This window comes from Pseudophryne corroboree, chromosome 4 (assembly GCF_028390025.1).
Source record: "Pseudophryne corroboree isolate aPseCor3 chromosome 4, aPseCor3.hap2, whole genome shotgun sequence".
NCBI lineage: Eukaryota > Metazoa > Chordata > Amphibia > Anura > Myobatrachidae > Pseudophryne > Pseudophryne corroboree.
The window spans coordinates 918488334-918516248 of record NC_086447.1 but is presented as its reverse complement, the minus strand read 5'-3'; the positions used below and the strand labels follow the sequence as shown (position 1 = coordinate 918516248).

The 27915-nt window shown below is 46.2% G+C and overlaps 1 protein-coding gene across 1 annotated transcript in view; it reads right to left on the bottom strand.

Annotated features, from left to right (window-relative positions):
• TMEM63A (transmembrane protein 63A) overlaps nucleotides 1-12327 on the bottom strand; it is a 102196-nt gene extending 89869 nt beyond the window's left edge. The window contains exon 1 of the mRNA XM_063918985.1: nucleotides 12191-12327. The gene's annotated coding sequence lies outside the window, so the exon portion shown is untranslated. The remainder of the gene's footprint in view (nucleotides 1-12190) is intronic.
• Nucleotides 12328-27915: the final 15588 nt, after the last annotated feature.

Below are 27915 nucleotides of genomic sequence, written 5' to 3'. Positions count from 1 at the left end.
GACTGCGGGTGCTCCTTCCAGCACTTGCAGGGGGCGTGCAAATGGTGGAAGGCGCATGCTCTTCACGTCCAGTGTTGGGAAGGTCAGGCATCGCAACCGACACAATTGGACTCTCCTTGTGGATTTGGGATTTCGAAGAATGCACAGTTCTTTGCTGTGCTTTTGCCAGCTTGAGTCTTTTCAGTTTTCTAGCAAGAGGCTGAGTGCTTCCATCCTCATGTGAAGCTGAACCACTAGCCATGAACATAGGCCAGGGCCTCAGCCGTTCCTTGCCACTCCGTGTGGTAAATGGCATATTGGCAAGTTTACGCTTCTCCTCCGACAATTTTATTTTAGGTTTTGGAGTCCTTTTTTTACTGATATTTGGTGTTTTGGATTTGACATGCTCTGTACTATGACATTGGGCATCGGCCTTGGCAGACGACGTTGCTGGCATTTCATCGTCTCGGCCATGACTAGTGGCAGCAGCTTCAGCACGAGGTGGAAGTGGATCTTGATCTTTCCCTAATTTTGGAACCTCAACATTTTTGTTCTCCATATTTTAATAGGCACAACTAAAAGACACCTCAGGTAAACAATGGAGATGGATGGATACTAGTATACAATTATGGACGGACTGCCGAGTGCCGACACAGAGGTAGCCACAGCCGTGAACTAGCGTACTGTACTGTGTCTGCTGCTAATATAGACTGGTTGATAAAGAGATGTCGTAGTATGTATGTATGAAGAAGAAAGAAAAAAAAACCACGGTTAGGTGGTATACAATTATGGACGGACTGCCGAGTGCCGACACAGAGGTAGCCACAGCCGTGAACTACCGTACTGTACTGTGTCTGCTGCTAATATAGACTGGTTGATAAAGAGATGTCGTAGTATGTATGTATGAAGAAGAAAGAAAAAAAAACCACGGTTAGGTGGTATACAATTATGGACGGACTGCCGAGTGCCGACACAGAGGTAGCCACAGCCGTGAACTACCGTACTGTACTGTGTCTGCTGCTAATATAGACTGGTTGATAAAGAGATGTCGTAGTATGTATGTATGAAGAAGAAAGAAAAAAAAACCACGGGTAGGTGGTATACAATTATGGACGGACTGCCGAGTGCCGACACAGAGGTAGCCACAGCCGTGAACTACCGTACTGTACTGTGTCTGCTGCTAATATAGACTGGTTGATAAAGAGATGTCGTAGTATGTATGTATGAAGAAGAAAGAAAAAAAAACCACGGGTAGGTGGTATACAATTATGGACAGACTGCCGAGTGCCGACACAGAGGTAGCCACAGCCGTGAACTACCGTACTGTACTGTGTCTGCTGCTAATATAGACTGGTTGATAAAGAGATGTCGTAGTATGTATGTATGAAGAAGAAAGAAAAAAAAACCACGGTAGGTGGTATACAATTATGGACGGACTGCCGAGTGCTGACACAGAGGTAGCCACAGCCGTGAACTACCGTACTGTACTGTGTCTGCTGCTAATATAGACTGGTTGATAAAGGGATGTCGTAGTATGTATGTATGAAGAAGAAAGAAAAAAAAACCACGGGTAGGTGGTATACAATTATGGACGGACTGCCGAGTGCCGACACAGAGGTAGCTACAGCCGTGAACTACCGTACTGTGTCTGCTGCGACTGGATGATAAATAATGATATAAAAAATATATATATATCACTACTGCAGCCGGACAGGTATATATATTATATAATGACGGACCTGCTGGACACTGTCTGTCAGCAGAATGAGTTTTTTATAGAATAAAAAAAAAAACACCACACAAGTGAAGTCACACGACGAGTGTTTAACTTTTTCAGGCAATCACAATATAGTATACTACTAACTATACTGGTGGTCAGTGTGGTCAGGTCACTGGTCAGTCACACTGGCAGTGGCACTCCTGCAGCAAAAGTGTGCACTGTTTAATTTTAATATAATATGTACTCCTGGCTCCTGCTATAACCTATAACTGGCACTGCAGTGCTCCCCAGTCTCCCCCACAATTATAAGCTGTGTGAGCTGAGCACAGTCAGATATATAATATATACATAGATGATGCAGCACACTGGGCTGAGCAGTGCACACAGATATGGTATGTGACTGTCTTGTACTCCTGGCTCCTGCTATAACCTATAACTGGCACTGCAGTGCTCCCCAGTCTCCCCCACAATTATAAGCTGCACACTGGGCTGAGCAGTGCACACAGATATGGTATGTGACTGAGTCACTGTGTGTACCGTTTTTTTCAGGCAGAGAACGGATATATTAAATAAAACAACTGCACTGTCTGGTGGTCACTGTGGTCAGTCACTAAACTCTGCACTCTCTTCTACAGTATCAGGCTCAGCCTCAGGTCAATCTCTCTCTCTCTCTCTCCTAATCTATCTAAATGGAGAGGACGCCAGCCACGTCCTCTCCCTATCAATCTCAATGCACGTGTGAAAATGGCGGCAACGCGCGGCTCCTTATATAGAATCCGAGTCTCGCGAGAATCCGACAGCGTCATGACGACGTTCGGGCGCGCTCGGGTTAACCGAGCAAGGCGGGAGGATCCGAGTCTGCTCGGACTCGTGAAAAAAACCATGACGTTCGGGCGGGTTCGGATTCAGAGAAACCGAACCCGCTCATCTCTAGTACCCAACCATGTTCTGCAATCCCCTACAGACAAATACCAAACTGCAGTTGCAACCGCATAACATAAGCCACTAAAAGCTATCAGGCCTGGCTACACAGCAGCAAATACAATGGCATCTCGTATGGCCAAGGGCAGCCACACTGATCCAGGGTGCGGACTTACACAGTACTGTAAGTGACATACAAGGTCACCTGCAGAGAGAGTGTTAAGAGAGTCACCTCAGAGGACGATTCTGGGATGAAAATGCCGTCATCATCCACACTAAGGCGGTTTTTGTGCATTAGGGATTATATTGGTAGATAGCTGAGCCGCTACGGTAGTGCTTGCACCATAAAAAGGACACACCAAATGACTTTGCACCGCAATCCAGACGATTGGAAAGTCAGGACATCAAATCAGATTAAAAGAAATTGATATGCATTAAGAAATCTCACAAAAAGCAGAAAATTCATCAGCACAAGAGATCCCAAACTACAAGGATATAAACCATAAACAACGCAAATACCACGTTATTAAAAGTTCTTAATTAAAGTGCGGACAGCAACATAACACTAAAGACGCCCATTTGTATGCCACAAATTGATGATCTGCGAAGAATTACGTTTTCTGTCACTTTCTAGCGGATACAATTAGAATGGAATAACATTTTCTACTTCGGAGCCGGCGATTTCGTCTGAGATATTCATTCAGCTTGCAGAGGCTGTCCTGACTCCCGTTCCTCACCCTCCTCCCATTGCGGAATCGATGCTGCTACACCATTACATGGATAAAAATCGATGGGATCGGTATTTACCATTTTAACACATGCGGTTGGAAGGTGACCTCATAAAGAGGCGTGACTGCTCGGCCCAGGTCGCAGGGTGGTACCGTGCGTGCCAATTCCTTCCTATACCAGCAGGAGACACGTAATCCTTGCACACTATTAAATACCGTTAAGAATTTTAAAACACACAACAGTAACACCTTGTTGTAGACAGGTGCCCGGGTATAGCTCAGGGACTATCGGAGAGCAGGGAGATTCCCAGCGCTGGTAAAATGCCAGCAGAACCCACCAAGTCCACAATGAATGCAGATTTATCCCCTCGGGCCAGAAACCATTTATAAATCTAAACATACTTCTCCACTGCTTGATACATCACCCCACGGTATGTTTGCAGCTGGGAATGATCCGTTACTACTACATATCTTTTAACATTCCATAGGGAAAATAAATCAGATCACTGCGCTGATTTGAAAGTTTGTTCCCCCCACCCAATCCACCAAGGCCACATCCTATTTAACAAAGGCTGCACTGCTAATTGACAAGTAATGACTTTTGATTAGGTTTTTTGGGGGGATAAATGTCCCAGTGAATACTGGTTCAACCCACAAAGAAATCTGTCTCCTTTATACGTAGCCGAAACGCACACCTTAAAGGGCGGTTGTCACCTGCTACTAAAGTACACCCCCTCACGTTCTCCCACTCAGACTCCAATGTAATCGCAGGTCAGCAGGGCCTACACTCACAGCCAGGAAAGAACATGGTTTGAGAAAACCAGATGAGAGATCCAAACTCCCACATGGTCCCAAACTACACCCCTGGTTTAAAAGGCCAGGCCAGACCTTCTGACCAATCACAAACCATGTTTCTGCACACACCCAGCCATAGCTGCTGGAAAAGATTGATTAGGTCCGTCAGCGTGCTATGGCCTTTCTTCGCTCCTTTGACGGTGGGGGCTGTGCTGTGGGCTCTACCAAGGGTTCCTGACTAAATTTGTAGATTAAAAAAAAAAAATGGAATTCAAAAACAAATAACTGACGGAAAGGACCTTATTAATTCTCTCCAATATAGACCATGGGGCCACAAGTACCAGAATTGTGCACCAACAATAATTAGGCAGTGGTTATGGGGCCGCCCAAACTATCGACAGGTAGACAACCCCATTAAAATACTTAACATCCAATGCAATGTCCGTTTCAGCAGCCAAAGATAGCAAACGTGGTAATGGAGTGATGACAACTGGCGGAGAGTCCGAAAGTGTCACCAATTCAATTGACGGACATTGAAAAGGAACCAATCCTGGGTATCCCGCGATTGATCATTTTTGAATCCCTGGATTGAAAAAATGGCCCGAGATTGGCCACCCTAGCTGCATATTACAATCCTCCCAGCACCATTATGTTGTTTTACTAGAATAATAAAAGTTGCAGGATTCTGACTTATGGATAACACTGTCCAGGACGGCCCTCAGCCCACTGGCATCACCAACGTGGACGTTTTCTGGGAGGTCATGTGTTGGAAATGTGTACAGCGTCAGTGTCATGTGAGCCCTGCCAGCAACGCACTATATAAATAAAGGATATGTAATAATAGATAAGAGAAAGTTAATTCAAGGGCATAACGATGAATGACTAGTAAATAGTCAGCTAACATGCCACCAGGCTTTATAAACAAAGTTTTTTTTCTTTGTTTGATGTGTTTGAGGGAAATAAATAATATATAACACACAATGGAATCAGTAGGAGATCCCAGCGCACGGGATTCTGACGATCGTAATACAGATGCCGGGATCTCCCTGATGAAAGACCAACAGGGGTGAGTAAGGGGTGTTCTCCCCTCGCCCCACCCCACCTAACCGTAGCCTAACCCTAACCTCCGCCCTTAGTGTCTAACTCCCCCCGCCTAAACCTAACCTTCCTTCTCCCACAGCCTAATCCCCTTACTCGGTGGTGCCTAGCCCAAACCATCCCTCCTTGCTGCCTAACCCCAATCCCCCACAGCCTAATCCTAATCCCACTGCCTGATGCCGTTCGGACGTCCAAAGTGCAGGAGGCTGCGAGAAGATATGTCATCCCAGCAGCTACTGGGCATCTAAATGGACCAACAATTGAATTGCTCCATTTTGTGCCCCCTAGTGGTATCCGTGGTGAAAAACAATTCAAATCGACCCCAATATGCTTTTTTTCCCCAGGGTTTAATATACCTCATACACTTGTGAGGGGTGTAGTATGGTATGCCGGCGGCCGGGCTCCCGGCGACCAGCATACCGGCGCCAGGAGCCCAACCGCCGGCATACCGAAAGCGTAGCGAGCGCAAATGAGCCCCTTGCGGGCTCGCTGCACTCGACACGCTGCGCTAGCCACGCTGCGGGCACGGTGGTGCGCTACGCGCCCATGCTATTTATTCTTCCTCCAGGGTGGTCGTGGACCCCCATGAGGGAGAACATGTGTCGGTATGCCGGGTGTTGGGATACCGGCGCCGGTATACTGTGCGCCGGGATCCCGACATTCGGCAACCTGAAGACCACCCCTTGTGAGATATCAGGTACTAACCTTCGATTTTGACCGCATCTGTGAAATAAGATTGTATGCACATTTTAGGTACCATGTGACGCGATGCGCGGACACGCCGGTCGAATGACGCGTCTCAAGATATTAAGTGCTGCACTTAATATTTATGGCATCGCAGTGTGATTGCATGTGTTTTTAAAAACACATGCGATATATCGCATGTGTTTTTAAGCACTGCGATGAGCACCCGTCGGGAGTGGCCGAGGCCGCCCCCACTCGGCGGTGACGTGCCCATCACGTGATTACCATCTGATCTATCGCATGGTAATCACTTTAGCAGTTCAGGTGCGATTTCATCGCACCTGAACTGCCGGTGCGATGCTGCGTCGCGGGGCATCGCACAAGTGTATGGGCACCATCATACTACCAGCTCATCGGCTTAAAGAGACAGAACCTTACCCAGGCATACTAATTAATGAGCACCTAGTGAAATAGCAAACCAGAATTTAATTACATATGGATGTTGACGGTCAGAATGTCGACATGGTCAATAGAACAAGAAAATTGTCAACATGATTAAAATGTCATGTCAACACCAGAATACCAACATAGTTTTTTGCACATTTTAGCTTAACCCTGAAAATAACACAACAATGTACTGACGACATTCTGTTGACATGTTAATATGTCGACATTTTAATAATGTAGACATTTGTGAATGCTGCCATTTCTATGTCCATGTCAGCCGGATAGCCTTTTGTCACACTGCTGAATATCAGTAAATTTAGACCACGGTTCGTTAAGCCTAATATGAAACTTCCAGGACAGCATAATAACTGGGATGCAATTAATTAGTTACACATAACTTAAGTGGAAGGATACATTTAGCCTTGCCCGTCCGGCCGACGGACTATCCCTCCAGCTCTCACAGTGCCGGTACACAAGAGATCTAGCCAGTTAAACCTGATTACAGTTGTCGTCTCTGGAATAATGTTACAGGAAATCTCCTCATAGTACAATCACCGCCATACGAGCTCCCATCTTCATGGGTGAAGTCAGAGCTAGGACAAATGGCAGACACGTTTGCAATCTTACACAGAAACATAGAATTTGACGGCCGATAAGAACCACTTGGCCCATCTAGACTGATCTTTTTTTAACCTTTAGGTAATCGCAACCCTTTTTGAACTTTAACTCTTTGTAAGGATATTCATATGCCTATCCCATGCATGTTTAAATTGCTCTACAGTCTTAGCCTCTACCACCTCTGATGGGAGGCTATTCCACTTATCCACTACCCTTTCTTGTCAACTGAAGAGTCACTGAACCACCTCGCTTTACATAGAAGAGCTACTAGTATCACTCACATACACTATGATATCAAACTGAAGGGTGCTAGAAGTGACGCCATAACATTTGCGCACACGTCACGTCTGACGTGCACATTGCACACAGTCGGAGCCAGGGCAGGCTCCCACCACAGCTACGATAAGAGCCCTGATGCTGGGTCCATTTACTAGTCGTACATATTTCTGAAATTTACGGCTGCCATGCTCTCTAAAAAAATGAGGTGAGGTAGAAAGACACATGGCGCCAAATGTAACACTCTGCGATTTGCGGGAGCCGGCGCAATTCCACCAGGAAAGTCATTAGATTTATAAATTAATTTAAAGGCAAAACCAAATTGGTTTTGCTGTTAAACTAATTGCGACATTAAATCTAGTGACTATCTGGGTGGATCCTGCAAACTGGGAGGAGGGGCATTCTTTTTGGCCAATGGTGTGGTATATTTTGCCATAGGGTCTTGCTTCAAGCGGATACTAATACTTTCCAATTTACAGTCCCGCTATATGATGCGGTGAGCAGAGGCACTTTAGTATATTAAGAGCATAAAACCCCGCCTCCTGTGTCTTCTGCCATTATGTGACCAATTGGGAACTTCCAGACTGACTGGCTTAGGAAACATTTTTTCTTTCCTTTTTGCAACGGTCGTATACATTTCCCCACAGACTGATTTTGCAATGAGGAAGCGGAGTTATAGTAAAACCATCAGTTTCATGTTATAAGAAGGTACAATACTTGCTGTTAAAAATATAAAACAATTCTATGTAAGGTGGCGCCTTTACAAGCGTACACCTCACCTAGTCACACTAGCCCTTAGTTGGCATGTACCAATATTTAACCCATCAGTTCCCTAGTGAGAATACTTTAACATGTGTAAGTATTAAATCTGTTTCTTATACTATTGTATCTTGCTATCTAAGCCCTCTTCTTGACACATGTCACTGGCAGCTCTCCTCTACTCAGCGACACTCTTTACCCGCTTTTTCTCCTGCTGGTAAAGGCTCATCTCCATCTATGACCGCCAGCCCCAAGTAGTACAATGATTACTCCCTCGCTACTTACATCTTAGCTGTATTATGTATGAGAACGTGTGGTGCTCTTTGTTACCTGTTCTCTATTTCTGTTATTTATTTACTGTAATGCTACGTTTTGTCTCCCTGTACTGTCCTTTGTACGGCGCTGCAAAAGACTTGTGGCGCCTTATAAATAAAATGTAATAATAATAATACTGTATAAAGTGTGGTTTTATAGAAAGACATTGGTTAATGTATGTATATGTATATATATATATATATATCATCAATACTCTCATCAGGGTCCCAGTAGCGAGTACAGTATATCAGGGCAAATCAGGACCGTCTTTTCGTATGGGCTCAATGGGCACTTGCTCAAGGGCCCCAGGAGTATAAGGGCCCTAGTCTGAAAGCTGAGGGTCCCCTCTTTCCAGGGGTTACAGATTTTTTAAAATCAGCCCTTGGGAACCGGAGAAATCCGACTTCAAATCAGTGGTCCCCATCCAAGCCTGTTGCTCTTCCCAGACAGATATCTCGGGTTCTGTCTGACTTAGAGTTTTCCTGAGGGTATACTCCAAAAGCTGGGACTATCTCCTTTCTGTGGACACTGGCAGCTTGTCTCTACTATGCCAAGAACCAGAGATATCAGCCTTCCAGCAGCTGCTCCCTGCTCCAGCTTCACATGCCTGGTATGCAGGTTTATATATTCGTCGGTGGATTTCTCTGGCTCCTGAACTCTGATCCCTATGTCCCCAGCACCTCCTGAAAGGTGTCGCCGGCACCTCCTGAAAGGTGTCGCCGGCATCTCCTGAAAGGTATCCTCGGCATCTCCTGAAAGGTGTCCCCGGCATCTCCTGAAAGGTGTCCCCGGCATCTCCTGAAAGGTGTCCCCGGCATCTCCTGAAAGGTGTCCCCGGCATCTCCTGAAAGGTGTCCCCGGCATCTCCTGAAAGGTGTCCCCGGCATCTCCTGAAAGGTGTCCCCGGCATCTCCTGAAAGGTGTCCCCAGCATCTCCTGAAAGGTGTCCCCAGCACCTCCTGAATGGAGGGGCTCTCTAATGTTTTACCCCATTGAAAAGTGTAAAAAAAATCTATTTCCAGGAACTGGAGATATCAGAAGTCAAGCAAGTTGCCCTCCCACCAGAAAATGATGAATATTAACCCCACTTCACTATCACCCCTCCCCTGTGTATTAAACACCCCCTACCACCCTGGTAGTTATGTAACGGGGGCCCCTTCATTCAGCCCAATGCACCCTTCTACAGCTTTGTGTTCTCCCTCCTGCCCCATCTGGGCAGTAAAGGGGTAATTAGCAGGATTTACTGCTCCAAGTCCTACATGCTGAGCAGAAGATAGAACACCCTCTACCGCCCGCGGGACATCATAGCTGCCGCTAATAGCACCCCCCAGCCCTACCGCTGGAGGATGGGTAAGGGCCCCAGTGCATTGCTCTGCCCAGGGGCCCACACTGCTGTTAAGACTGCCCTGGGGCAAATAGGAACCCAAACACACGGACTGCGGCAGGTTTCTCGGCCCTGACCTCTCCGGAATGTAACACACTGATACATATGTTCATGTCTTATAAACTGTAAGACAGAAGCCACCACAAATTTCACGTTAAACTAAAAATGACAATGAGATTTTGGGCAGAGATCGCCTTTATATTTGGAATAGTGGCAGCAAGTATTCCTACAACTCACTTTTTGGTATATAAGCCCACAGAGCTTGCCGCAGCCAGAAACGTCTAGTAACGAAGCACAAGAGCTTGCACTCACTCCATATAACTACAGTGTACATGCAATGCTGTATAGAAACTTCTGCCACTTTAGGGCCCAGCTCAGCACCCTGAAGAGCAAGGAGCACCCACCTATATGTACAGGGTGTACCTACAGGTGGCTGCCCCCGGTATAAGGGTCAGTGCACCCACTTATATGTACAGGGTGTACCTACAGGTGGCTGCCCCCGGTATAAGGGTCAGTGCACCCACTTATATATACAGGGTGTACCTACAGGTGGCCGCCCCCGGTATAAGGAGCAGTGCACCCACTTATATATACAGGGTGTACCAACAGGTGGCCGCCCCCGGTATAAGGAGCAGTGCAACCACTTATATGTACAGGGTGTTCCTATAGGTGGCTGCCGCCGGTATAAGGAGCAGTGCAACCACTTATATATACAGGGTGTACCTACAGGTGGTTGCCCCCGGTATAAGGGGCAGTGCACCCACTTATATGTACAGGGTGTACCTACAGGTGGCTGCCCCCGGTATAAGGGGCAGTGCAACCACTTATATGTACAGGGTGTTCCTATAGGTGGCTGACCCTGGTATAAGGAGCAGTGCAACCACTTATATGTACAGGGTGTACCTACAGGTGGTTGCCCCCGGTATAAGGGTCAGTGCACCCACCTATATGTACAGGGTGTTCCTATAGGTGGCTGACCCCGGTATAAGGGGCAGTGCACCCACTTATATGTACAGGGTGTGTCTACAGGTGGTTGCCCGCAGTATAAGGGTCAGCGCACCCACTTATATGTACAGGGTGTACCTACAGGTGGTTGCCCGCAGTATAAGGGTCAGCGCACCCACTTATATGTACAGGGTGTACCTACAGGTGGTTGCCCGCAGTATAAGGGTCAGTGCACCCACTTATATGTACAGGGTGTACCTACAGGTGGCTGCCCCCGGTATAAGGGTCAGTGCACCCACTTATATATACAGGATGTACCTACAGGTGGCTGCCGCAGGTATAAGGGGCAGTGCACCCACCTATATGTACAGGGTGTACCTACAGGTGGCTGCCCCCGGTATAAGGGTCAGTGCACCCACTTATATGTACAGGGTGTACCTACAGGTGGCTGCCCCCGGTATAATGGTCAGTGCACCCACTTATATGTACAGGGTGTACCTACAGGTGGCTGCCCCCGGTATAAGGGTCAGTGCACCCACTTATATATACAGGGTGTACCTACAGGTGGTTGACCCCGGTATAAGGAGCAGTGCAACCACTTATATGTACAGGGTGTACCTACAGGTGGTTGCCCCCGGTATAAGGGTCAGTGCACCCACCTATATGTACAGGGTGTTCCTATAGGTGGCTGCCCCCGGTATAAGGGGCAGTGCCCCCACTTATATGTACAGGGTGTGTCTACAGGTGGTTGCCCGCAGTATAAGGGTCAGCGCACCCACTTATATGTACAGGGTGTACCTACAGGTGGCTGCCCCCGGTATAAGGAGCAGTGCAACCACTTATATGTACAGGGTGTACCTACAGGTGGTTGCCCCCGGTATAAGGGTCAGTGCACCCACCTATATGTACAGGGTGTTCCTATAGGTGGCTGCCCCCGGTATAAGGGGCAGTGCCCCCACTTATATGTACAGGGTGTGTCTACAGGTGGTTGCCCGCAGTATAAGGGTCAGCGCACCCACTTATATGTACAGGGTGTACCTACAGGTGGCTGCCCCCGGTATAAGGGTCAGTGCACCCACTTATATGTACAGGGTGTACTGGTATTATAAGTGGCTGTAATCACACCAAAATATCCTTTACACTTGAATCCCCCAATATCAACAAACACTGACAGGAAAGCCCAGATCAGATGATTAAACTGTATGTTCTGCCAGGGAACTGCACCAGTGCTGCCTGCAGTGTCCTGACTGGCAAATGCATCACCCAACTTGCAATCTGCAGGGAATATATAAGCGTCTCACCCCCAGCCCAGCACAACATATGTGAGATCGCTGGGAACACATTGCAGCACGGTCACATGCACAGCTAGTGAGTACAAGAGACACCCTGTAAGCAGCTCCCCCGGGCAGTGATACAGTATACAGTGTATACAGGCAGCACTGGGTGCAGGGGGGGCCGGGGGTCTCAGGCACAGGGTAACAGTAACACAATACAGGGAAGTTGCAGTAAAGTTTCTCTTGCCTGTGTCCGCAGCTGCTGCTACTCCCGGAGTTCCTGGGCGCTGGTGCTGCTGCCGGGAGAGGGCGGGGGAGGAGCTGCTGACTGGCACAACTCGGCAGTGGCTGGGAGTGCTGCGCATGCGTACTACGTAAGGGCAGTGTTACAATGTATCACTGTGTCCTGATAGAAGTAATGTACAGTGTTCCGTCTCATCTCAGTGCGGGGACCTGACTCCCCACTCAGGACATATACATATAAATAATAACGAGGCTGAAGTTAGCTTCTTATTCAGCTCCAGCTTCTTATTCACTTCTTATTCACTTCTTATTCGGCTCCAGATTCTTATTCAGAAATTATTATATTAAAATAAATTAAATAAGGATAGATCACTAAAGTAACATTGCATAAACTTCAAATAGTGTCCCTTACACCAATTTACATTACATTTTGCATTAAACAAAAATGATTTAGGCAGGCATGAAAATGGTGGTAAAGCGGGCACAGACACCAGATTTCATCATTTTGAGTAAGAAGCTGTAGCTGTGCAAGGGTTAAACAGCGTTGGTCAAAAGATTTGACACTTGAAACTCACACAGGGTGGTCACTTACATATCACCCACTTGCAATTTGCCTTGACCAACAAGCACTTGGGCATGAAAATGGTGGTAAACCGGGCACAGACACCAGAAATCATCATTTTGAATTAAAAGCTGTAGATGTGCAAGGGTTAAACAGCGTTGGTCAAAATATTTGACACTTGAAACTCACACAGGGTGGTCACTTGCATATCACCCACTTGCAGTTTGTCTTTACCAACAAGCATTTGGGCATTTAAATGGTGGTAAAGCGGGCACAGACACCAGATTTCATCATTTTGAATAAGAAACTGTAGCTGTGCAAGGGTTAAACAGCGTTGGTCAAAAGATTTGACACTTGAAACTCACACAGGGTGGTCATTTGCATATCACCCACTTGCAAGTTGCTTTGACCAACAAGCATTTGGGCATGAAAATGGTGGTAAAGCGGGCACAGACACCAGATTTCATCATTTTGAGTAAGAAGCTGTAGCTGTGCAAGGGTTAAACAGCGTTGGTCAAAAGATTTGACACTTGAAACTCACACAGGGTGGTCACTTACATATCACCCACTTGCAATTTGCCTTGACCAACAAGCATTTGGGCATGAAAATGGTGGTAAAGCGGGCACAGACACCAGATTTCATCATTTTGAATAAGAAGCTGTAGTTCTGCAAAGGGTTAAACAGCGTTGGTCAACAGATTTGACACTTGAAACTCACACAGTGTGATCACTTACATATCACCCACTTGCAAGTTGCCTTGACCAACAAGCATTTGGGCATGAAAATGGTGGTAAAGCGGGCACAGACACCAGATTTCATCATTTTGAATAAGAAGCTGTAGCTGTGCAAGGGTTAAACAGCTTTGGTCAACAGATTTGACACTTGGAAATCACACAGGGTGGTCACTTACACATCACCCACATGCAATTTGCCTTGACCAACAAGCATTTGGGCATGAAAATGGTGGCAAAGCGGGCACAGACACCAGATTTCATCATTTTGAATAAGAAGCTGTAGTTGTGCATAATGATGTGCACCGGACATTTTTCGGGGTTTTGTGTTTTGGTTTTGGTTCCGCGTCCGTGTTTTGGATTCGGACGCGTTTTGGCAAAACCTCCCTGAAATTTTTTTGTCGGATTTGGGTGTGTTTTGGATTCGGGTGTTTTTTACAAAAAAAAACTCAAAAACAGCTTAAATCATATAATTTGGGGGTAATTTTGATCCCATAGTATTATTAACCTCAATAACCATAATTTCCACTCATTTCCAGTCTATTCTGAACACCTTACACCTCACAATATTATTTTTAGTCCTAAAATTTGCACCGAGGTCGCTGGATGACTAAGCTAAGCGACCCAAGTGGCCGACAGAAACACCTGGCCCATCTAGGAGTGGCACTGCAGTGTCAGACAGGATGGCAGATTTAAAAAATAGTCCCCAAACAGCACATGATGCAAAGAAAAAAAGAGGCGCAATGAGGTAGCTGTATGACTAAGCTAAGCGACCCAAGTGGCTGACACAAACACCTGGCCCATCTAGGAGTGGCACTGCAGTGTCAGACAGGATGGCACTTAAAAAAATAGTCCCCAAACAGCACATGATGCAAAGAAAAAAAGAGGTGCACCAAGGTCGCTGGATGGCTAAGCTAAGCGACCCAAGTGGCCGACAAAAACACCTGGCCCATCTAGGAGTGGCACTGCAGTATCAGACAGGATGGCAGATTATAAAAATTGTCCCCAAACAGCACATGATGCAAAGAAAAAAAGAGGTGCAATGAGGTAGCTGTGTGACTAAGCTAAGCGACCCAAGTGGCCGACACAAACACCTGGCCCATCTAGGAGTGGCACTGCAGTGTCAGACAGGATGGCAGAATACATTTTTTTCCCCCCAAACAGCACATGATGCAAAGGAAAAAAAAGAGGCGCACCAAGGTCGCTGGATGCCTAAGCTAAGCGACCCAAGTGGCCGACACAAACACCTGGCCCATCTAGGAGTGGCACTGCAGTTTTCTAGCGAGAGGATGAGTGCTTCCGTCCTCATGTGAAGCTGAACCACTAGCCATGAACATAGGCAAGGCCCTCAGCCGTTCCTTGCCACTCCGTGTCGTAAATGGCACATTGGCAAGTTTACGCTTCTCCTCAGACGATTTTGATTTAGATTTTTGGGTCATTTTACTGAACTTTATTTTTTTGGATTTTACATGCTCTCTACTATGACATTGGTCATCGGCCTTGGCAGACGACGTTGATGGCATTTCATCGTCTCGGCCATGACTAGTGGCAGCAGCTTCAGCACGAGGTGGAAGTGGATCTTGATCTTTCCCTATTTTACCCTCCACATTTTTGTTCTCCATTTTTTAATGTGTGGAATTATATGCCAGTAATATATCAATAGCAGTGGCCTACTGTACCGTACTGCTATATATTATAAACTGGTGGTCAGCAAAATTATGCACTGTCCTACTACTATATATATACTGCACACAAAAACTTAAATGCACCACAGGTATGGATGGATAGTATACTTGACGACACAGAGGTAGGTAGAGCAGTGGCCTACTGTACCGTACTGCTATATATTATATACTGGTGGTCAGCAAAATTATGCACTGTCCTACTACTATATATATACTGCACACAAAAACTTAAATGCACCACAGGTATGGATGGATAGTATACTTGACGACACAGAGGTAGGTAGAGCAGTGGCCTACTGTACCGTACTGCTATATATTATAAACTGGTGGTCAGCAAAATTATGCACTGTCCTACTACTATATATATACTGCACACTAAAACTTAAATGCACCACAGGTATGGATGGATAGTATACTTGACGACACAGAGGTAGGTAGAGCAGTGGCCTACTGTACCGTACTGCTATATATTATAAACTGGTGGTCAGCAAAATTATGCACTGTCCTACTACTATATATATACTGCACACAAAAACTTAAATGCACCACAGGTATGGATGGATAGTATACTTGACGACACAGAGGTAGGTAGAGCAGTGGCCTACTGTACCGTACTGCTATATATTATATACTGGTGGTCAGCAAAATGATGCACTGTCCTACTACTATATATATACTGCGCACAAAAACTTAAATGCACCACAGGTATGGATGGATAGTATACTTGACGACACAGAGGTAGGTAGAGAAGTGGCCTACTGTACCGTACTGCTATATATTATATACTGGTGGTCAGCAAAATGATGCACTGTCCTACTACTATATATATACTGCACACAAAAACTTTAATGCACCACAGGTATGGATGGATAGTATACTTGACGACACAGAGGTAGGTAGAGCAGTGGCCTACTGTACCGTACTGCTATATATTATATACTGGTGGTCAGCAAAATGATGCACTGTCCTACTACTATATATATACTGCGCACAAAAAATTAAATGCACCACAGGTATGGATGGATAGTATACTTGACGACACAGAGGTAGGTAGAGCAGTGGCCTACTGTACCGTACTGCTATTATATACTGGTGGTCAGCAAAATTATGCACTGTACTCCTATAAACTACAATACAGCACAGATATGGAGCGTTTTTCAGGCAGAGAATGTATAATACTGGTGGTCACTGGTCAGCAAAACTCTGCACTGTCCTCCTCCTGGTATCCGTTCAGATGGTCGACCATGTTATGGTCGACAGTCATTGACTTGGTCGACATGGACAAATGGTCGACACATGAAAATGGTCGACACATGAAAAGGTCGACATGCCTTTTTTTACCTTTTTTTTCTTTTGGGGAACTTTTCCATACTTTACGATCCACGTGGACTACGATTGGAACGGTAATCTGTGCCGAGCGAAGGGGTAGCGGAGCAAAGGCACCATGCCCGAAGCATGGCGAGCGAAGCGAGCCATGCGAGGGGACGCGGTGCACTAATTGGGGTTCCCAGTCACATTACGCAAAAAACGACACCAAAAAAAGTAAAAAAACTCATGTCGACCTTTTCATAACATGGTCGACCATTCATACCGGAACCCCTCCTCCTATATAATACTGGTGGTCCCCAGCCCCCACAATAAACCACACTGAGCACAGATATTTGCAGCACACTGAGCACAGATATGGAGCGTTTTTCAGGCAGAGAACGTAGATATTTGCAGCACACAGAGCACAGATATTTGCAGCTCACTGAGCACAGATATTTGCAGCTCACTGAGCACAGATATTTGCAGCACACTGAACAAACTGAGAGAACGCCAGCCACGTCCTCTCCCTATCATCTCCAATGCATGAGTGAAAATGGCGGCAACGCGCGGCTCCTTATATAGAATACGAATCTCGCGAGAATCCGACAGCGGGATGATGACGTTCGGGCGCGCTGGGGTTAACCGAGCAAGGCGGGAGGATCCGAGTTTGCCTTGGAACCGTGTAAAATGGGTGAAGTTCGGGGGGCTTCGGATTCCGAGGAACCGAACCCGCTCATCACTATGCAGAACTACAGCTTCTTATTCAAAATGATGAAATCTGGTGTCTGTGCCCGCTTTACCACCATTTTCATGCTCATATTGATAATGCTGATTTATTACCTTATAACATTCGCTATATGAGGGTAAGAGACTCAGTACGCAATTGGCGTATGAGGTACCGTAAGGGTACGCACTTAGCGTAGCAGTCGCTCAGCCGTGGTCGAGACGCACGAGCGGCACGCTCGCTCACAGCTTTACGCTTGGTATCGAACACGCTATAGGCGGCCGACTACCGTAATGCTACGCTACTAGCATAGCGGACGCTGTGACCGCGAGGGGAACACGAGCGGCGCAGACGCTCACGGGATGACACTCAGTAAACCTTGTATGCAACACACTGAAAGATTGAGTTTGTATTGTAAACCTTACTACTGAAATACTGTAGCGATATAACGCTGCTTAACCTTGTTAATATAAAGCTGCTTGAGCGACTGAGACGCTCCGAATACCCTCAGCAATGTAATAAACACACAATACCTTGCTAAGGCTCCAAAACCTTTACTCACGAGATTTAGTTATATCAAAAGGGAAAATACAGTTAACAGCTTATACACTACAGGCTAACATCAATATCTAAACAGTATAACTACACATAAATATACAATAGCGGCACAATCACAAACAATAACACAATAAGAGAGAGAGAGAGAGAACGTGGCAAAATACAGTCAGAGATTAAGAATGGTCACAGAGAGTACTTACACACTGGGGAATGATTCGCAGCGCAGTCCTGGTTACCAGCTCCTGGTTAGTCAATGATGAAAACCGTTGTGGGGAGAAGACTGAGATGGGCCAGGCTGCCTGTTCTTATATACCCTGCATACAGTATACTACAAAGGGACCTATAATCTCATTGTTCATTGGACACAGGAATGTCTCCCTGAATTATAACAAAAGGTCATAGGTTGGTTTGAACAGGTGGGCTGTGACTATATCGAACTGCTCAGGTGGGAGGGAATCTCAGGATTCCCGCCGCATTGATAATGAACCGCAAATATAGTAAATGTCCAGAAACTACTAATAGACATAACTATACGCAGTAGCGATTAATCTTTACCTAACCAGCACCGGATTGTTTCTAATAAAATGTTCTTTAGTTAGGTACCAAACACCACCGCTCAGACCCTGTCTGACCCTTCGTATCATACAAAGAGGAATTCCTCTGTCCAGGGACCAGTCACATTAAACAAACTTACAGTTATTATTAAGGGGAACATTATCTATAAAACATACTATTTGGATTTATTATGTAACGATTGAGTCGCCCGCCAGACGCACACAAACTCTACCGTAAATGCACATAACACGCGCCCGAGCGCATGGCCGAGGAGGCGCCGTCACGCAACTGCGAATATGCGCACGCACGGGAGAGAATGCGCACGTGCAGCGGGCAAGCGCATGGGGTGAATATATGGCAACCTGTAGAATTATATTTTTCCGACTTTGACAATATGCTTGTTGATCAAGGTAACTTGCAAGTGGGTGATATGTAAGTGACCACCCAGTGTGAGTTTCAAGTGTCAAATCTGTTGACCAACGCTGTTTAACCCTTGCACAACTACAGCTATTTATTCAAAATGATGAAATCTGGTGTCTGTGCCCGCTTTACCACCATTTTCATGTCCAAATGCTTGTTGGTCAAGGCAAATTGCAAGTGGGTGATATGTAAGTGACCACCCTGTGTGAGGTTCAAGTGTCAAATCTTTTGACCAACGCTGTTTAACCCTTGCACAGCTACAGCTTCTTATTCAAAATGATGAAATCTGATGTCTGTGCCCGCTTTACCACCATTTTCATGCCCAAATGCTTGTTGGTCAAGGCAAATTGCAAGTGGGTGATATGTAAGTGACCACCCTGTGTAAGTTTCAAGTGTCAAATCTGTTGACCAACGCTGTTTAACCCTTGCACAGCTACAGCTTCTTATTCAAAATGATGAAATCTGGTGTCTGTGCCCGCTTTACCACCATTTTCATGCCCAAATGCTTGTTGGTCAAGGCAACTTGCAAGTGGGTGATATGTAAGTGACCGCCCTGTGTGAGTTTCAAGTGTCAAATCTGTTGACCAACGCTGTTTAACCCTTGCACAGCTACAGCTTCTTATTCAAAATGATGATTTCTGGTGTGTGTGCCCGCTTTACCACCATTTTCATGCCCAAATGCTTGTTGGTCAAGGCAACTTGCAAGTGGGTGATATGTAAGTGTCCACCCTGTGTGAGTTTCAAGTGTCAAATCTGTTGACTAACGCTGTTTAACCCTTGCACAGCTACAACTTCTTATTCAAAATGATGATTTCTGGTGTCTGTGCCCGCTTTACCACCATTTTCATGCCTGCCTAAATCATTTTTGTTTAATGCAAAATGTCATGTAAATTGGTGTAAGGGACACTATTTTAAGTTTATGCAATGTTAACTTAGTGATCTATCCTTATTTAATTTATTTTAATATAATAATTTCTGAATAAGAAGTTGGAGCCGAATAAGAAGTGAATAAGAAGTGAATAAGAAGCTGGAGCTGAATAAGAAGCTAACTTCAGCCTCGTTAAATAATATTACTTATATACACAGCAACATGACCTCATATAGGGGTACACACAAACCTGTCACTCATAGTAGCAATGGAACTGATCAGTGTTCATTAGATGGTAGATAGATAGATAGATAGATAGATAGATAGATAGATAGATAGATAGATAGATGAAAGAGTGTGTGAAAGATACAGTATATAGATACAGTAGATACAGTAGATAGATGGATAGATAGAGTAAGTAGATAGATAGAGTATATAGATACTGTAAGTAAATAGATAGATATGAGATAGAAACAGTATATAGATACAGTCGATATCTATCTACTGTTTCTATATACTGTATCTATCTATCTCATATCTATCTATCTACTTACTGTATCTATATACTCTAGCTATCTATCTATCTATCTATTTCATATCTATTTATCTATCTATCTGATTGATTGATTGATTGATTGATAGAAAGATAGATAGATAGATAGATAGATAGATACAGTAGATATCTATCTATCTATCTATCTATCTATCTATCTATCTATCTATCTACTGTATCTATATACTGTATGTATGTATGTATGTATGTATATATCTATCTATCCATCCATCTCATATCATAGCATGCATACTATGTATGGGCAGTGTTATAATGTATCACTGTGTCCTGATAGAAGTAATGTACAGTGTTCCGTCTCATCTCAGTGCGGGGCCCTGACTCCCCACTCAGGACATATACATATAAATATATATACACAGCAACATGACCTCATATAGGGGTACACACAAACCTGGCACTCATAGTAGCAATGGAACTGATCAGTGTTCATGAGATGGTAGATAGATAGATAGATAGATAGATAGATAGATAGATAGATAGATAGATAGATAGATAGATAGACAGATAGATAGATAGAAAGATAGATTTATAGATAGATACTGTATATAGATACAGTAGATATCTATCTATCTATCTATCTATCTATCTATGAGATGGATATATATATATATATATATATATATATATATATATAGAGTATATAGATACTGTTACGTTCTCTGTGCTCAGAACGTAAGATACTGAGTGGGTTAGTTAAGAGCACAGAAACGTGGGGATCCGGTCTGAAGATCGACAGTGTCTAGGTCGACAGTGTTTAAGTCGAACACTATTGGTCGACAGTCACTAGGTCGACATGGATGGAAGTTCGACCGGGTTTCTAGGTCGACATGTGCTAGGTCGACAGGTTTAAAGGTCAACATGAGTTTTTCACATTTTATTTTATTTTTGTGTATTTTTTCATACTTAACGATCCACGTAAGCGGTAGCGGATTGAAGGCACCATGCCCGTCACTTTACGAAGAAAACGACAAAAAAAAAAAAAAAATCCTCATGTCGACCTTTAGACCTGTCGACCTACCACATGTCGACCTAGAAACCCTGTCGACCTTCCATCCATGTCGACCTAGTGACTGTCGACCTATAGTTGTCGACCTAAACATTGTCAACCTAGACACTGTCAATAAAACGAACCACACCCACTGCGTGACGCTGTAATAATAGCGGAGTTCAAGAGTACCCCTAGGAACTTAACTCCGTTGTTCCACCCGCGTGGTCAGTCTACGCCTGCGAGACTATGTGATCTTGGGCCCACGGCAGCCGCGTTTGAAGGGTGGATTAAGTCTGCCCAACTCTAATGCCCCCCCCGGTCTTAATTGGAGCCAAGGCGTAAACTGAAACGGGGCGAGAACAAGGGGACCTCTAACTAAATAAAGAGCTAGGGGCTACTACTAAACTCAAATAAAACGTATGTGTGGCACGCTGCCAAGGGAAAAGGACAACAAAGGTAATACTGTGCACACCCTACACGGCACCGTCGTGTACCGGGGAGGACAGCTAGGGTGGAAACCTCTGCCAAAACACCAGCAACAAATAAAACAAAAGAATACTACGGCCTAGGCCGCAAAACGTGGCAGAAGCCGCTACTCACAACACCGGAAAGGTAACCTCAAGTGAACGAGAACCCTGAGATAACAGGCACAGGCTACAGACGACTGGAGGGCTGGAAGGACTCCAATGACCGACTGCCGAACACCAGGACTGAGGATCACTGGAACAGGGTAGACCAGATAACAGAACACTGAACAGGGAATTCTCCAGAGCAGGAACAGCTCACAGGAAGCTATCACCGGCGTCAGTGTAAGGCACTGAGGGAGAATATAACAGGTGTCTGCACCAATAGCTAAGGAGCACCTAAGTAGATAATGTCATGCAGCTACCCTGCTGCACGACCACATGCTGCCAGGTGATAATTACTTACATGGCAACGGGGAACGCGGTCCGCCTGTGGCGTCTCCATTGCCAAGGACCCGGCGGCTCAGAGCGTTCAACGTCCTGGCATTGCCAGGCACCGAGCGGGGAGCAGGAGGAGGCGCGGCGGACGCAACGCGCCGGGACCATTGCTTATCAATGGTTGGGTGCTGGCGCGAGCCGCCGCTCCTAACAGATACGGTAGATAGATAGATAGATAGATAGATATGAGATAGATACAGTACATAGATACAGTAGATAGATAGATAGATATGAGATAGATAGAAACAGTATATAGATACAGTAGATAGATAGATAGATAGATAGATAGATAGATAGATAGATAGATAGATAGATAAATAGATGGATGATAGAGAGATAGATAGATATGAGATAGATAGATACAGTATATAGATACAGTAGATAGATAGATAGATAGATAGATAGATAGATAGATAGATAGATAGATAGATAGCTACCGTATCTATATACTCTAACTATCTATCTGTCTATCTCATATCTATCTCATCGTGGCACGCAGCAGCTGCGGGGCAGACTAGGGAGCTGCGGGGCGGACTAGCCCTGTGCTGGGCGTCCCCCCCCCCCGCATGTCTGAGAAACTGATCTTACGATCAGATCTGAATGACCCCCATTTGTTCTCAGCTCAAGTATCTGTAAATAACAGCAGGACAGGCGTCCAGGATGAGCAGCCAACCAGCCAGCCAGGCATGTCCACCACAGGCTGTGCAAACCCAAACATGTTTCCATGACATATCTGGCACTGTGGGGGGCATGTATACCTGGCACTGGGTGGGCATAATTACCTGGCACTGGGGGCATATCTGGCACTGTTGGGGGGCATGTATACCTGGCACTGGGGGCATATCTGGCACTGGGGGGGGGGGCATGTATACCTGGCACTGGGGGCATATCTGGCACTGGGGGTGCATAATTACCTGGTGCTGGAGGCATATCTGGTACTGGGGGATATCTGGCACTGCGGGGACATGTGTAAATTATCTGGCACTGGGGGGAAAGTGTATCTGGCACTGGGGGCATATCTGGCACTGCAGGGCAATGTGTATCTGGCACTGTGGGGCAATGTGTATCTGGCACAGTGAGGCAATGTGTATCTGGCACAATGTGTATCTGGCACTGTGGGGCAATGTGTATCTGGCACTGTGGGGCAATGTCTATCTGACACTGCGAGGACATGTGTATCTGGCACTGTGGGGCAATGTGTATCTGGCACTGTGGGGCAATGTGTATCTGGCACTGTGGGGCAATGTGTATCTGGCACTGTGGGGACATGTGTATCTGGCACTGTGGGGCAATTTGTATCTGGCACAGTGAGGCAATGTATATCTGGCACTGTGGGGCAACGTGTATCTGGCACTATTGGGGTCATATGTGTATCTGCCCCTCCCCCATATGTGTATCACGCCCTAATTTTCATTGGCCACGCCCCATGTGGCATTTGGCCACATCCATTTTTTCGAAGGCGTGTGCACACAGTACCTGTAAGACATTTTTTCTACTTGCACCACTGGTATGGGGTCATCAGCTGCTTCTAGTTAACAATAACGTGTACATGTTATATTGTGGACATGAGACTATGTGTTGACGATGTGGCTGTTATATGGTGGGCATAGGACTGTATGTGGTAGCCATGAGACTGGTATATGGTGGGCATGGGGCTGTATGTGGTAGCCATGTGACTGGTATATGGTGGGCATGTGACTGGTATACGGTGGGCATGGGGCTGTATGTGATAGCCATGTGACTGGTATATGGTGGGCATGGGTCTGTATGTGGTAGCTATGGGGCTGTATGGGGTAGCCATGAGACTGGTATATGGTGGGCATGGGGCTGTATGTGATAGCCATGTGACTGGTATATGGTGGGCATGGGTCTGTATGTGGTAGCTATGGGGCTGTATGGGGTAGCCATGAGACTGGTATATGGTGGGCATGGGGCTGTATGTGATAGCCATGTGACTGGTATACGGTGGGCATGGGTCTGTATGTGGTAGCTATGGGGCTGTATGTGATAGCCATGTGACTGGTATATGGTGGGCATGGGGCTGTATGTGGTAGCCATGTGGCTGGTACAGGATAGGCACAGGGCTGTATGTGATAGCCTCCTCTTCGCTACCTCTCTCAGTTGGAGTACCGCAAGGCTCAGTCTTAGGTCCTCTGCTTTCCTCAGTCTATACCTCATTTCTTGGTAAACTAATCAGCTCTTTTGGATTTCAGTATCATTTGTACGCAGATGAAACTCAAATCTACCTATCCTCCCATGATGTGTCACCATCTGTATTGGGCCGTGTCAATGCCTGAATGCCTTTCTGCCATTTCTAGACATTCACAGTCTGCAGATCCGTTCTGTCAGTCCCTCTTTTGGCTACCTGTATTCTACCGTATTCAATATAAAATACTTACACACACACAAGGCCATTAACCAAACTACACCTATGTACATCTCTTATCTTATCTCAAAATATCTCCCAACCCGGCCTCTCTGTTCTGCACAAGATCTACATCTCTCATCTATACTCATTACTTGTTCCCATGCACATGACTGCAGGACTTTCTTTGGGCTGCACCCACTCTGTGGAATGCCCTCCCGCACACCATAAGACTCTCCTCTAGTCTCCAAATCTTCAAGTTCAAAAACTCACCTCTTCAGACAGTTTATCACATTCCGGAACCGCTCACATAATCTTCATAAGCTTTCCTATCCAGTTACATCTCTGTACAGTCCACAAATACCCCCCAAATTATTTTCTCTTTCTTTACTTTCCCTTCCTCCTGACCCTGGTTCATCATATGCAGCCCACCAAGAACCTTTGCAATCTGGTGGACAACTATGCAATAGATAACACCTACTCTTATGTATCAATGCCTATATCCAGTAGCGTAACTACTGCCCCCGCAGCCACTGTGGAGGCTTGGAGGCGCAGAGCTGCGGTGGCGCCGCCACTGGTTCAGAACAGATTGACATGCGGACTAGTCGTCCGCATGTCAATCTACTAAATTTCCCTTCCAAAATGGCAGCCACCATGGAGGAGACATGCTAGATGTCTACTTGACCTCTAGCGTCTAGGAGGTGCTGGGACCCGCAGGAGCACATAGCGCTGGCCGGGGCCGGTGGCACCCTGCAGCCCTGCCACCCTGGTGCAGCGGCGGCAGCAGCAACAACGGGGGATCAGGCAGCGGTGCCCGCGGCACACTAAACAGCGGGGAGCGGTTTAGGCTGCATTACTCCCCATGAAAGCCAGTGCATGAAATCCCTGACAACAAGCATTACCCCCTGGCAACGAGCTTGACACCCAGTGCATGAAACCTCTGGCAACGAACATAACATCCAGCGCATTAAACCCCTGGCAACGAGCATAACACCCAGCGCATGAAACCCCTGGCAACGAGCACGACACCCTGAGCATGAAAACCCTGGCACCGTGCATGGAACCAAGATCATGAAACCCAATGCAACGAGCAGGTAATTTAAAATAAGAATTTACTTACCGATAATTCTATTTCTCGGAGTCCGTAGTGGATGCTGGGGTTCCTGAAAGGACCATGGGGAATAGCGGCTCCGCAGGAGACAGGGCACAAAAAAGTAAAGCTTTACTAGGTCAGGTGGTGTGCACTGGCTCCTCCCCCTATGACCCTCCTCCAGACTCCAGTTAGGTACTGTGCCCGGACGAGCATACACAATAAGGGAGGCATTTTGAATCCCGGGTAAGACTCATACCAGCCACACCAATCACACCGTACAACTTGTGATCTAAACCCAGTTAACAGTATGACAACAGAAAGGGCCTCTTAAAGATGGCTCCTTAACAATAACCCGAATTAGTTAACAATAACTATGTACAAGTATTGCAGATAATCCGCACTTGGGATGGGCGCCCAGCATCCACTACGGACTCCGAGAAATAGAATTATCGGTAAGTAAATTCTTATTTTCTCTATCGTCCTAAGTGGATGCTGGGGTTCCTGAAAGGACCATGGGGATTATACCAAAGCTCCCAAACGGGCGGGAGAGTGCGGATGACTCTGCAGCACCGAATGAGAGAACTCCAGGTCCTCCTTTGCCAGGGTATCAAATTTGTAAAATTTTACAAACGTGTTCTCCCCCGACCACGTAGCTGCTCGGCAGAGTTGTAATGCCGAGACCCCTCGGGCAGCCGCCCAAGATGAGCCCACCTTCCTTGTGGAGTGGGCTTTTACAGTTTTAGGCTGTGGCAGGCCTGCCACAGAATGTGCAAGTTGAATTGTGTTACAAATCCAACGAGCAATCGACTGCTTAGAAGCAGGTGCGCCCAACTTGTTGGGTGCATACAATATAAACAGCGAGTCAGATTTTCTGACTCCAGCCGTCCTTGCAATGTATATTTTTAAGGCTCTGACAACGTCCAACAACTTGGAGTCCTCCAAGTCGCTAGTGGCCGCAGGCACCACAATAGGTTGGTTCAGATGAAATGCTGATACCACTTTAGGGAGAAAATGCGGACGAGTCCGCAGTTCTGCCCTATCCGAATGGAAGATTAGATAAGGACTTTTATAAGATAAAGCCGCCAATTCAGATACTCTCCTGGCAGAGGCCAGGGCTAGTAACATAGTCACTTTCAATGTGAGATATTTCAAATCCACCTTTTTCAATGGTTCAAACCAATGGGATTTGAGGAAATCTAAAACTACATTTAGATCCCACGGTGCCACCGGAGGCACCACAGGAGGCTGTATATGCAGTACTCCCTTGACAAAAGTCTGGACCTCAGGGACAGAGGCCAATTCTTTTTGGAAGAATATTGACAGGGCCGAAATTTGAACCTTAATGGATCCCAATTTGAGACCCATAGATAATCCTGATTGCAGGAAATGTAGGAAACGACCCAGTTGGAATTCCTCCGTCGGAACCTTCCGATCCTCGCACCACGCTACATATTTTCGCCAAATGCGGTGATAATGTTTCACGGTGACTTCCTTCCGTGCCTTAATCAAGGTAGGAATGACTTCTTCTGGAATGCCTTTCCCTTTTAGGATCTGGCGTTCAACCGCCATGCCGTCAAACGCAGCCGCGGTAAGTCTTGAAAAAGACAGGGACCCTGCTGTAGCAGGTCCCTTCTCAGAGGTAGAGGCCACGGTTCGTCCGTGAGCATCTCTTGAAGTTCCGGATACCAAGTCCTTCTCGGCCAATCCGGAACCACTAGTATTGTTCTTACTCTTCTTTGCCGTATGATCTTCAATACCTTTGGTATGAGCGGCAGAGGAGGAAACACATACACTGACTGGTACACCCAAGGAGTTACCAGTGCGTCCACAGCTATTGCCTGTGGATCTCTTGACCTGGCGCAATATTTGTCCAGTTTCTTGTTGAGGCGAGACGCCATCATGTCTACAATTGGTCTTTCCCAACGGTCTATTAACATGTTGAAGACTTCTGGATGTAGACCCCACTCTCCCGGATGAAGATCGTGTCTGCTGAGGAAGTCTGCTTCCCAGTTGTCCACGCCCGGGATGAACACTGCTGACAGTGCTATCACGTGATTCTCCGCCCAGCGAAGAATCTTGGCAGCTTCTGCCATTGCACTCCTGCTTCTTGTGCCGCCCTGCCTGTTTACATGGGCGACCGCCGTGATGTTGTCCGACTGAATCAACACCGGCTTTCCTTGCAGGAGAAGTTCCGCCTGGCTTAGAGCATTGTAGATTGCTCTTAGTTCCAGAATGTTTATGTGAAGAGACTTTTCCAGACTCGTCCATACTCCCTGGAAGTTTCTTCCTTGTGTGACTGCTCCCCAGCCTCTCAGGCTGGCGTCCGTGGTCACCA